The 10,566-nt window shown below is 38.5% G+C and overlaps 1 long non-coding RNA gene across 1 annotated transcript in view; it reads right to left on the bottom strand.

Annotated features, from left to right (window-relative positions):
* Positions 1–24: 24 nt before the first annotated feature.
* LOC125617155 overlaps positions 25–10,566 on the bottom strand; it is a 16,380-nt gene continuing 5,838 nt past the window's right edge. Inside the window, exons 2-3 of the long non-coding RNA XR_007348039.1 lie at positions 1,561–3,714; positions 25–1,465 (exon numbers count right to left, since the gene is read on the bottom strand). This is a non-coding gene — a long non-coding RNA (uncharacterized LOC125617155). The remainder of the gene's footprint in view (positions 1,466–1,560; positions 3,715–10,566) is intronic.

Genomic DNA, 10,566 nt, shown 5'->3' with positions numbered 1-10,566 from the left:
TTTTTTTTTTTTTTTCCCCCACATAAAATGAGATCATAAGAGTAAGAACTTTGTAAAAGCAGAGACTCGAGAGCCTGAATCCTGGGACACAGTGAATTAACACATGTAAATGACTAGAAGGTAATTAAAGGCTTAATTATTGTACATCACTGTTGTTCTGGTTGTCATGGCTAGCCAGCTCTTGGACAGTAAATCCCCACAAAGAAGTCTCCGCTGAACATTGAATGCAGATTTTCTCCTGCCACACGTCCTTTTCCAACGTGTCAATCTCTGTCACATCACATTTCCAGTTTCCTTCTTGCAAATGAGGTTTGTGTCAGAAGCAGCATTTTATAGAAAGTCTAAATTCCTAGGGACTAGCTTATTTTTAATACTAAGAAATATTTTCTCTGGTTTTCACAGGTAAAAAAAAACATATATACATATATAAAATATATGTGTGTGTGTGTATATATATATATATATATACACATATGTGTGTGTGTGTGTGTATATATATATATATATATATATATATATATAGCCTGTCACAGTGGTGTTGACAAAAAGCCTACTTATTTTTAAGTGAATAGAATGACAGCGTAAGTGGCACGCTGGCGCTGTGGTTTCTTGTTGTGGGAAAAGGGGCCGGAATAAGGAAACGCATGATTATATGTAATGTGCTGTCTTTCTTCGGGCAAGTCAATGGAATACTATCTCCTGGAGACAGTGGCTAGGAACATAATGAGACTTTTCATATTTTGAAATCCAAGATAATGACATCGAGTAAATTAAATTTGTGTGAGAAGGAAAGGTTGAGAAAGAAGAGTCTTAGGAATCATATTCCAGCCACCTCTCAGAGACTACAATTTTTTTGGATTCCTTCAAGAAAATTATAAAATTTTTACTTTATGAAAACCATTGCCCAAAAATAAGGTAGTGGCTGAAAACCTAAATACATTCCAGAGATTTTAGATAAACTCTTGCACAATCGTTGTAGTGAATCATTAGAGTGTTTAGCTTCTAACTTTTGAATATTTTCCTTCCTGGAGACAAATCCAGAAAGCAATGGATTTTGGTGCTCATCCAAGGAAGAAAGTCCTGGGGTAGAACTGATGGTTGCTCTGACAAACCCATCCCCAATATAAGCACCGTGACATTCTGTTATTCCTTCCACCCATCCCTTTCTCAGGTCATTATTTTCCTCCTCTTCATCTTTAGATCAAATGAGGGAAAAAAAGGGAACATCGCAGTGCAAAGTGGATTTAAGTCAGGATATTTTACAACATAAATTCTTTCCTCTTCTTCCCACACTTAAATCTCCAGTCTGAGTTCACCCTTTTAGAGAGGTTGAGTCCAGATCTCTGGATTTCTCAATGATCGTTCCGCCAAATGCTTTTCCAGTACTTCTCACCATCATAGCTCCAGTCATCACAGGCAACCCAGCCTTCTCATTTCACAATCATTTCTTTTACAAACAAGAAAACTAAAGCCAAGAGAGAGAGAGTGAACCACTTATCGGGTTTATTCCAAATAAGAAGATGATATCAAAACTTATGACCAATAAATTTCTTGACTCACAGATGAAGTGAGAGACAAGTTGCTTCATTTGGTGCTGGAAATAACTCCTTCTTCTCAAGTTTGCTTGTATAGGGCTCCCGGGATACAGAAGCCTCACTCTTGCATAACCATGTGGAGTGGGAGAAAGGGAAAGTCATGTCCTCTGATGGTGGGTGGGAGGCAATTTAGAGGGAGAGGATGGGTGGAGTGGGTGGAAGGCTAACCGTGGAAGGATGCTGCATGGGTTGTAAAGAAACAGTGGATCCTTGGGCCAACAGGTCTGAGTCAGCCCCAGGAAATAGATCATCCTCTTCAACTTTGTCTTTGCAAAGGAAAGGGTTTTTACTCACTGTGTCTAACACCCTACTCTAGGGGCATTGAATACATTTTCTCATTTAATTCTCACCACCATCCTAGAATAAAAGCATCACTACCTTTACTTTAGGATTGATGCTAATAAAGATTGAAGAGATTAATTAACTGGCCCAATTAATTAACTAGCTACTACATGGATAAGCCAAGCTGTCAAGCTAGACCCTCCTGATACTAAAGCCTTAAGCAAAGATAACCAAGCTTCCCATAGGGGAGAAAATTTCTATGGAAAAAAATTGAAGGCCTGTATATACAACTGACTTCATCACTGTGAGCTCCTTGAAAACACAGATTTTTGTTGGTGGTGCAGTGGTTTTCATATCCAAGTTGTCAAAGGATAAAAAATCCTGGTATGCATATCCAATAAATGTGTTTTACTTCTGTATAATGTTCATATTAGCAAGGGGCTGGTTGTAGCTAATAAAAGTAGCAACAGGAGCTGATAGACAAGTGGCAACAGAAAGATCTCTGTCCCTACCATCACTTAAAGGTCTCCAAAGGATCAGGGGCAAAGTTAATTGTGTAAGACAGCTTTGACAGGCAGAAATACTCACCAGTATACTCACCAGTATGACTAGAAGACAGTTTTGAGATTAGTCTGTGTTGAAAGAGAAGTCCGAAAAGAAGTCTTATCAAAGAACCAAGGGTCAGCATCCTCTGTCCTACTTTTACCATTAACCATGTGGCCTGTAAGCTATGTTAACTATCTGCTTCTATAACAAAACACCCTAGATAATTGACTTAAAAAGAGAAAAGATTTATTTTGATTCATGATTTTGGAGGCCTCAATTTATGACCAGTTAGCTCCATTATTTCGGCCCTGTGGCAAGAATGCATGGTGGAGGAGGAGAGATAAGAAAGAGAGAAAGAGAAACAGAGAGATATAGAGACAGACAGAGAGAGAGACTGGTGTCCCACAATTCCCTTCAAGAGCATGCATGCATAGAGCCTGAAATCTCCCACTAGCACCCCACACACACACTTTAAGTTTACACCACCTTCCAATAGTGCCATGCTGAGGACAAAGCTTTCAACATATAGGCCTTTGGGGGACATTTCAGATCCAAACTATAACAGAAGGTAGCAGGTGTGTGTTGTGCTATTATTGGCCTCATACTATTGTGTATATATTTTGGTCCTTTTTCAATGCTTCTCATTCCTGCTATTACTATGTTCTTCAAAATGCAACATGCATCTCTAAATCATGAGAAAGTTAATTCAGAAGCTTAAAAATAAATACATTGAAACCCCTTAATCTCCCTTTATTCAATTTATATGCTGCAATAAATGATATCCACCATAAATTATTCAATAAGTTCTTTATAGACTATCCTCACAGAGATTTGAGAAATTAAATCATGCACATAATCTACTGTATTTTATTTTCTAAGAATAGACTACAGGAGAAGAAATCACTATCGATACTATGACCTTTTCAAACTTTCTCTGAAAATGATAATACTTCTACTTATTTAACTGTCAAAAAGTATTTGCTATGTACCAAACCCTACACTAACATTTGCTATCTACCAAAAAATATTTGTTATAATACCAAGCTCTGCTAAATGATTTTGAGGATTCAGGGGAATATAAGAAAAAGGCTTTGCAACTGTATTCAAAATCTAGGTGGAGAAGGAAAACAACACACGTCAAGACAAGCAGGATAAGAACAGCATGTGCAAACTTCAGGTGAGTAACTAGGGCTGCAAAAGAGGAGACAAGAAGAGAAAGCCAACACACCTTTACCTCCAGTGACCAGGGAAGCTTTCATGAAGAGACATGATCTAAAACTTGAAGGATTGGCTGAGAGGAAAAAAATATAAAAATTATTTTATTAATTGCTCTTACATTACACAGTGTGGTGTTTCTCCCTGACTCCTGATACTCTTCTTAAATCTCTTCTTCCATTTAGTTACTCTCCCAAAACTAGAAGTCATCTATGATACCTCCCTCTCCCTCACTCCCCTGCATCCAATGCATCAAGTCCTTTTGACTTCCCTTGCAAATGAATCTCCAATGCAACCATTTTTCTCTGTTTCCACTGCTAACTCCCTAGCCACAAGACCTCTGCATTAACCTCTATCTCATAAGGCTGCTCTTGCTTCTCTCCAAGCTTTTCCTTTTCAGCAGCCAATGCAATCTTCCATTAAACACAAATAGGCTTCTGTCCTGGCTGAGATCACTCAGTGACTCGTCCTAGCCCTTGAAATAACATGGATTGCCTTTAACAGTCTCCTCAAGGCTCTGCAAATTTCTGGTCCTCATTGGCTTCTACAGCTTCATACTCAACCATTCTCTCCTGGAAACAAACAGCAACCTATCTGGACTCTGTAGCTGCACAAATAACCAAGTATTCCCTGCCTAAAGTTCTCCCCCCTCAACATTTTCTTGGATGGCTTCTATCTAACTATTATCTTAAACATCTTAAACATCCTTGCAGAAGAAAAGGCTTTGCATAACCAATTACCAACCCTCCCACCACCATTCCTGATAATCTCTCTCAAAATGCCCTGTACTTTACAGTTATATATGTAGGGTTTTACTTAAAGACTATTTTTCCCTTCAATAGATGAATGGATAAAAAAAATGTGGCATATGTATACATAATGGAATATTACTCAGCAATAAAAGAGAATAAAATCATGGCATTTGCAGGTAAATGGATGGCATTAGAGAAGATAATGCTAAGTGAAATTAGCCAATCCCAAAAACCCAAATGCCAAATATTTTCTCTGATATAAGGAGGTTGATTCCTAGTGAGGTAGGGAAGGGGAGCATGTGAGGAATAGATGAATTCTAGATAGGAAAGAGAGGTTGGAAGGGAAGGCAGGGGGTAATTAATGATGGCAGAATGTGATGATCATTATTATCTAAAGTACAGGTATGAAGACACAAATTGGTGTGAATATACAGAGATATGAAAAATTGTTCTCTATATGTGTAATAAGAATTGTAATACATTCCACTGTCATATATAATGAATAAATAAATAAGACTATTTTCCATTAGTCTCTAGTCTGAACCATAGCAGGAATGATGTATATTTTATTTACTACATATCTCCACTATCTAGATCCCCTAATAAAAATTAAATGAAAAATTAAATTGCCCAATTTCAACAGCTAAATTCATTTTCATTTTTCTCAAGAGTACTGTTTCACAGTTTACTGTTAAGTGTCAAAACAAGTATCTAACTTAAAATGTTCCACAAGTTTTTTCAACATCCTGTACATCTTCTCATTGGTCAATGCTACAAGCCCCCTCCCTTTCTCCCAAATATGAATAATTAAAAAAATAAAATAAAAGTCTCATACTGCTGGGGTGGAAGTGTAGCTCAGTGGTAGAATGCCTGCTCAGCATACACAAGACCCTGGATTTGATCCCCAGCACTATAAAAAAAAAAAAAGAAAAAAAAAATTCCGTGTTTCATACAACCCCAAAAGCACTTTATTTCACACTTTAGTTTCTGAATGTCTTTTTTTAAAAATTGTTTCATTCTTTCTGGTTTTACTTCTAAACTTACTCCAAATATGCAAAGCTGAATCACAACTTCAGAAATATTTCCACCTTTAATTTTAACATCCAGAAGAAAGAAAGATAAACCTCCCAGAATCCTCAGAGGGAAAGAGAGAGAAAGGAAAACTCAGACTCCCAGAGATGAAGAGAATGAAGTAACAGAAGCTTGGAAATCAAACCCTCTCCCTAAACAGGTTTCCTATCCCCAGGACTTAAAATACACGCCCTTTCTTCCCCTGAACTCACTCTTCATATTTTATCAAAAACATTCATAGGTGCAATAGTTCCATGGAACAAAGGTACTAGAAAAACCATGCATCCTCTCTAAACATGTATCCCAAGATTGTCTTAAAAATTAAAATAGTGAACTGAGTGCTTATCAGTCAGCCACTTTTCTAAACGTTCTACCTATAGTAAAACACTCAGTTCTTTCCCCAGAAATCCTATGTAGTAGGAATTGTTTCTATCATTGTTCTAAGGAAAGTAGGCTCAAAGAAGCTAAATAACTTGTTTAGCCTCACAGAGCTATTGAGTCATTTTTCAGAGATAAAAATGTTACATATCCGCTCTTGCATCATTCTGCCCTTGTAACCTACACCAGGTATTTACAAGAAGACTTATCAGATAACCTCAGCAGATAGATTCGTTCAATCCTGTGCTGGGGTTAGGAGCTTCAAGAATGAGTAATTATTCTTTCCCTCCTAGAGCTTAAAATTCAATAAAGAGACAAAATAATGGATCGTATAAGAGACTCACCACAGGAGTCTCTGTGAACATCTTCTCAGGGAAAGTCACATCTGATCTGGGTAATGACAAGTCCATGGTCTCACAAGTAATGTGGAGCCCTGACCATACACCCTTAACTCTGAGTGATCACCTTTAAAATTACACACAGTAAATTTTAAACCCCAACTTTAGAAACCAACAGAACAAGAAGAATGAGTGAAGAAGTAATGTAGTAATTAATTATCACTTGTCCTTTGGGATCTGTTGCAAAACCCCCAGCGGATGCCCAAGTGGTTGATAGTACCAAACTATCTCTGTCTCTGTCTTTCTGTCTCTCTGTCTTTCTCTCTCCATATATATCTTTTTCTAATACATATATTCCTATGATAAAGTTTAATTTCTAAATTAGGCACAATAAGAAATTAACAAGAATAACTAATAATAAAATAGAAAAAATATAACTACACTGTAATAATATGTATGTGGATGTGCTCTCTTTCTTACTCTCAAAACATCTTTTTGGAACACAGTTGGCTGAAACTGTGAAGGCAAAACTGTAGATAAGGGAGGTTTTATGGTTTGGATATTAGCTGTCCCTCAGAAGTTCCTGTATCAGTGCAGGAGTGAAAATCATCAGGCTATGAAATCTATAGAATAAATTATGGATTAATCCATTTAATGGATTAATAATTTGAATGGATTGCTGGGTTGTGAGCACGACTGGAAGAAATGGGTCACTGGGAGGTGTACCTTGAGGTCTAATATTTTGTCTCGGGCTCTTTCCACTCTCTGCTTCTCAGCTGCCATGAGCTTTGAAGATTTTCCCTGCCATGCCCTTCTGCTGTGATGTTCTGCCTTACCTCAGGCCCAGAGCAATGAAGTCAGCCAGCCATGGACTGAACCTCTGAAATCGTGAGCTCGGAATAAACTTTTCCTTCTTCTAGTTGTTCTGGTCAGATATACATAAGTCACAGCAATTAAAACCTTGAGTAATACAGGGGACTACTATAGTGAAAGGGTTGTCATGTGGGAGAGCAGTAGAAAGAAGGCTGAAGCTTAAAGCCTAGAGTTGGGGCCTGCCAGGGCAAGGAGTGTATTTGCTCCACGGAATCTCAAAATGTCTTAGACTGGAATCACAAGGCACCTCTCAAGGCAGCTTTAAAAAAAAACCTGTCTGGAGTTTTTAAGTGTCCTCCATTCTGTAGTACCAGAAGAATTCCCCCCACAACTCTGGGCAAAAGATAGGAAGCTTACTGCCAAGAAGAACAGAACCTCCGGGGTTCTTAACTCAAACTCCAGGCATAGCTAAAGGTAGGGGCAAGGTACCAAAAAGAGATGGAAGATGTGAAAATCTATGCACTGGATGGTGAGGTTCTCGAGCCCCTTTCCTAAACCTGGAATTACACCTCTAGGCAGCAAACTATAAAATTCTTCTCTGAGAAAGTAGAATGGTCCAAGAGAAGAAAACTATAGATGTTGACATTTGGAGTCTCACAAGGAGAAACTTGAGTTGCAACCCACTGCCTGCTGGTAGCTGGTCTGTACCGCCCAGACACATAAAGCTTCACTGAGTTTTTCAGGGCCACACTCTTAACCATGCTGGACAGGCAAGAATCTCCACACATCCTCTCACATGAAAGACATATCAAAACATGGCGGTTGGCGGGGGTCAGGGAAGCAGGAGGATGGAGAGGACATAAGAAATAGAGATCTAGGCAGTAATCAGTAAGAAAATTTCAAGAAAAAAATAAACTTGAAGATGCTATATTTATAAAACAAAACTGAGAGACTAAAAATTTTTTTTAAATTTATATCTTAAACACAAAGATTATGTTGTATTATCCTTTATATAAATTTGAATACCTTGAATATCCTTTGATACTTTTTTGAAAAGGAAAATGTATAACTAGATTGAAATCATAAGCTTTATTGCTAGTAAAAGATATTCATTTTCTTATACTTCAATAACACTTTTGATAGATGAAGAACAAGAACAAACAAAGCTCACAGTTCTATGAAAAATGAACAGTCAGAAAATCAAAAGTTCTTAAAATTAAAATGACAGCAGGATAAGTCAACAGAAAGGTTTTAAGATAAAAATCAAGAATGCTCCCAGCAAATAGAAGAACAAGATAAACAACTGGGAAATGGAAAAGAAAGAAAATAAGCCAATCAACCCAAAATATTTTTTTTCCTTTCTTAAAATTTTTTTTTTGTTCTAATTAGTTATACATGACAGTAGAATGCATTTTGACACATGATGCATAAGTGGAGTATAACTTCTCATTCTGGTTGTACATGATGTAGAGTTACAAAGATCATGTAATTATATATGCACATAGGGTAATAATGTCCTATTCATTCTCTTATTATTTCTGCTTTCATACTCTCTTCCCTCCATTCACTCCCCTCTGTCTAGTCCAAAGTACCTCTATTCTTCCCTAGCCTTCTCCCTTCCTTATTGTGAATTAGCATCTGTATATCAGAGAAAACATTCAATTTTTGGTTTTTTGAAACTGGCTTATTTAGCTTAGCATGATATTCTCCAGTTTCATCCATTTACCAGCAAATGCCATAATTTCATTCTTCCTTAAGACTGAGTAATATTCCATTGTGTATATATACCACAGTTTCTTTATCCATTCACCTGTTGAAGGGCACCTCAGTTGGTTCAATAGTTTACCTATTGTAAATTGAGCTGCTATAAACATTGATGTGGCTGCATCACTGTAGTATGTTAATTTTAAGTCCTTTGGGTATAAACCAAGGAGTAGCAACCCAAAATATTTAACATATGACTGATATGAGTCCTCAAAATAAAGAATAGAGCCTCAGCTACCATCTTATCTCTTTTCTTTCCTTTTTTAATCAAGACGCCTTAAAAGAGCTGTATACATCTGCTATTTACAACCCTTCCCTTACCTCTCTTAACCCACTCCCATCTAATTTTCACCACTATCACTCCACTAAAACTGTTTTTATCAAGATAATTGCGTGGGAAGCCATCTGTGAACTGTGTGTGAACTAAAGCAATGTTGAAACCATTAGGCAGGAAAGTCTGGTATCAGGAACTCCCATTAGCAATGCTGCTGGTTTGAGAATGTCTGGTTCATGTAGCATCCTGCCTAGTTCCATCTTAAGTTCAGCACAGCATCAGAGATGGGGTGACCTGCTGGAACCACACAGCCTCTCAGAGATGGGTGTGGCTTGCCAAAATGCCAATCAACTTGTTTACTCAAGACCCCTGCCTCACTGAGAAGTAAGCACTGAACCAAGACCCCACCCATGACACCGTATCCCTGCCTTTGATGTACTCCCCCTTAAATAAAGAATCGGAGCCTTTTTTGAGTTGTTCAGTTCCAGCTTTTATTAGGACTAGAAGACCCATCAGAAGCTCCCCTTTCCATATCTAATTTCTGGTTTTGTCTTTAATTCTTACTGATTGTTTCAGACGTTTTATTTCCTAGGCAGCGCACACTTCCTGAGCAGGAACTGACCCTATCATGGTGCTGGTCACCTTGAAAATCAGCCCTAAGAAGTTCATTTCCCATCCTTCATCATACATTATCAGTATCACTGGACAAAGTACATCATTCCCTCCTCCTTAGAAATCTTTCTTTTCTTGGCTTATGGAACTCCAGGTATGCTTGCTTTCGCTCCTACCTACCTGGCCTTTCCTCTCAGCCTCTTATGTTGTCTCCTAGTCATCTCTACATATGGACAGTGTCTCCAGGTGCTCCTTAGGTCTCTACTCTTTATAAGCCACCTTCATCCACCCTCCTTAGGCCATCTCGTCTAGTTCTGTGGGCATATGAACCACCTGGGCTGTTGAATTCCACATCTACATGGCCAGAGCACATGTCCCCCCACCCAACATGAAGACTTAAGTGTCAAACTGCCAATTTCCATCTAAATTTAAATGTGTGATGGACAGCTCATGCTTCCAATGCCCAATTCCCAACTTGCCCTTATCTTTCCCCTTCCTCCCAACCAAAATAAAAATCTGTTCCTTCTGGACTGCTCCCTCTTCAATTTTTAGCAACTTCTTTTTTCAAGCTCGAGTCAAAACCTTGATGCTCTCCTTGATTGTCTTTTGTCTTTCCCCCTAGATGTGGTCTGTGCACAAATCATGACGCCTCTATCTTCAAGACACAAAAAAGGACTCCACCACCGTGTACAGCCTTACTGGCACTAACTGATATGAACCAACATTACCTCTCTGTGTTTTCTTATAACAGCCCCCTAAGTGGTACCCTCCTTCTATCTTTGTCCTCCTTCAGGCCATTTTCAACACCCCATCAAGACATAAGTCAGAGAGCCGCCCCCTCCCCCTGCGCGGCAAGGTAGACAGAACTGTGACCATCCACAGAGCAGGCCCAGCGGCCTGCTGAGGGGCAGAGCCGCCCCCCACCC

This window comes from Marmota marmota, unplaced genomic scaffold (genome assembly GCF_001458135.2).
Source record: "Marmota marmota marmota unplaced genomic scaffold, marMar, whole genome shotgun sequence".
Lineage (NCBI taxonomy): Eukaryota > Metazoa > Chordata > Mammalia > Rodentia > Sciuridae > Marmota > Marmota marmota.
Note: the sequence above shows the minus strand (reverse complement) of the source record. Positions and strands in the feature narration are given on the sequence as shown.